Raw genomic sequence first — 2978 nt, forward strand, 5'->3', positions numbered from 1 at the left:
ATCTGAGTGTCTGCACAAGCGACCTAACGTGCATTTTGTGCATCATCATAGGCTTGTAGGACAGAATTTTATGCTCAATCGATGAATGTGTGTATGTGCTGTTGGATAGTCGGTTCAAACTTCTTTACCATGTAGACATACCTTGTTGGCTTCCAATCTGTCTGACGTATGATATGGAATGAAGAGCTACAAAACCAAATCTCAGTTGCATTTTGTTCGTGATAGAACAGAATTGAGGTTTACTTTGAAGTGATGAATGTAGGATTGGTTTCTTCGTGTGTATGTATGAGATAGCCGTTTCAAACTCCGATACCGTCCCCAGCATGTCTTCCCAAGGTGTATGTAGATACTCCTTACCCGTTTTCGTGTCTGTGGGAATGATACGGACCCAGTTGTGTGTAGATACTCCTACCCCGTTTTCATGTCTGTGGGAATGATACGGACCCAGTTGTATGTAGATACTCCTGCCCTGTTTTCGTGTCTGTGGGAATGATACGGACCCAGTTGTATGTAGACACTCCTGCCCCGTTTTCGCGTCTGTGGGAATGATACGGAGGAGGATTGATGGGCCAAACCAATCCCCAAGGAGACAGCGAAGCGAGCGGCCATCCATCAGGCTCCGCCGCCGCTTTCATGTCAGACTCGGAGTGACTGGGTGGTTATTATAACGTCAGATCGCGGAGATATCGCCCGATTTGTGAAGAGAGAGCTTTTATCTCCGGGGATGAGGCCACTCCAAGTTAAATCTGCGGTTCTTCGACAATCTTTAAGTAAAAGGTCAACTTAAGGTCAAGATGGAAACAAAGGGGTGGTAGAAAAATGGCTATATTCACTTCTGAAACTGTGCGTACCAAGAGGACGTCCTCTTCGGCCACATCAAATGAACTTGTTTGTTTTTAGGTCTGAAAAAAATTATGCTGAGCAAAAGCAACAAAAAGGGGAAAGTCTTTTACAAATGGGGTAGGGAATTTCCCAAGCAGCCTGGTAGCCCCAGCTTCGCCTATTGAGTCAGTGAAGTCAAGCTTGCCTAAACTTGATGTTTCTGACTTAGGGAACAGAGATGCTGCTACAGTTATTGCTATGGGCCGCTCTTCATCTTCATGATGGTAACATCAGGCCCTACAAACCTGATTTAGAAAAGAAAATGGGAAAAGTTGTACCTTGGCATATACACAGTTCAAATTTTCCTCCTAGCACTCAGTTTTTCTCCAAAATGAATTTACTGGCAACTATAGAACTAGTGGAGTATAAAGGTTGCTCTGTCCTTGGTGCTATTAACAGTGCTGTGAAAGCAACAGTTTGGGTTGAAAACTGAAAACTGAGTTTTTGTAGAAAAATACAAAAAGTCCCTGTTTTCTTTCAGCCCTTCATTTACATTCTGATCTTTGGATGAATTTTTGCTGGAGTGCTGAACTGGCAAGTCCTGGCCTTAATCAAGATAATAGTATTACAAAGAGTAAAGTGGATCAAACCATTATCACTTAATGGGGTATAGAATTTCCTGAGCAGCCCCATAAGTCCTGTTTCACCTTTTGAAAATAAGCTGGAGTACCAAAATGGCAAGTGACGCTGGTTCACCTTTATCCGAGGGTAACCTATATTTGTTGTTTGTAAGAAAAAAAACGTATTCAGGGAATCCGATATGAACGTGTAAAAGGTGGTTTCAAATAGGAACATTTTGAAAATATTGGAAATTTGAAACCACTGTCTGCAGACTTAATACTCCTAAATGTGCTGTTTTTAAAGACAACAAATAAAGGTCACCCAACGGATAAAGGTGAACTAGCGTTACAGGTCTTAGTCAAGGTGATAGATATTTTGCAAATAGCAAGGAAAGCTGCTTCAGAACAATACAACTTAAAACGTGGCTTCAAGCTGTAGAATATGATATGAATTACACCATTAGATAAAATATTTACATTATTTTGATGCTCACAAATAACGCAAACATCATTTTGCATTGATCCTGCCCATTTAAGCCTGATGAGGCCACTGTGAGGTGAGGTTATTAAAGATATGCACAATAACCCACCAGCTTATTAGTCTGATCCGTCAGATTTAATTGTCTGCATTCTGTAATTAACACCATCTATATAATTCTCTAGGCAAGAACAGTTCAATTTGGTGTTTCTTAGTCTTTGAATATAAAAATAAATACTCTGAGAAATTATTAGGAAAACTTTTTTCCCGAAAATTGAAGTGTTCTTTTCCTGTTTGTGTGTTTCCAAGGCTACAACATTCTCAATAAATGTGTAGGTTCTCAGTGCCACAAGAGATAATGCTATTGTTAAATGAAAACCATCTAAGGGCAAAGTCTTCACCTTAGTACACATCACTTCAGGTAGAAGATATAGTCAGTATCAAGTTTTCATCTCAGTCTGCAGTTTTCAACAGTCTGCTTGGAACAATGATAAATTTTTATTTTGAAATGTCTGAAAACCATAGATACGAAGAGGTGTGGTTATGGCCCTGGATGCTAATAAAACATGCTTATTCTTTTAATAAAAACATGCATAAAATTATTCTTTATATTAAAATGCATATTCTTTTAATTAAACATGCATATTCTTTTAATTAAACATGTATATTCTTTTAATTAAACATGCATATTCTTTTAATTAAACATCCATATTCTTTTAATTAAACATCCATATTCTTTTAATTAAACTTGCATATTCTTTTAATTAAACATGCATATTCTTTTGACAGTCAGTTCCATATCACTTGCTCAGGTATCCCTTGTGTCTTACAGAGCTTATTTGCATGTGATGTGATCGTCTTATCTGAAAGGTGTTAATTTTCTAATTTCATTAATCAATCATATTAAAATTTTAAGCTAAGTCTGTAATCCAGTGCCCTTTGGCGGTGCCATGTACTCGAGATTACTCCATCAATCAATATACAACTGTTATCATGAGTCGTTGGCATCCTTCTGTCTTATATAATAGCCTTCTAGCCAAGTACCTGTGGGCTACGCT

The sequence above is a fragment of the Branchiostoma floridae genome, chromosome 11 (genome assembly GCF_000003815.2).
Source record: "Branchiostoma floridae strain S238N-H82 chromosome 11, Bfl_VNyyK, whole genome shotgun sequence".
Lineage (NCBI taxonomy): Eukaryota > Metazoa > Chordata > Leptocardii > Amphioxiformes > Branchiostomatidae > Branchiostoma > Branchiostoma floridae.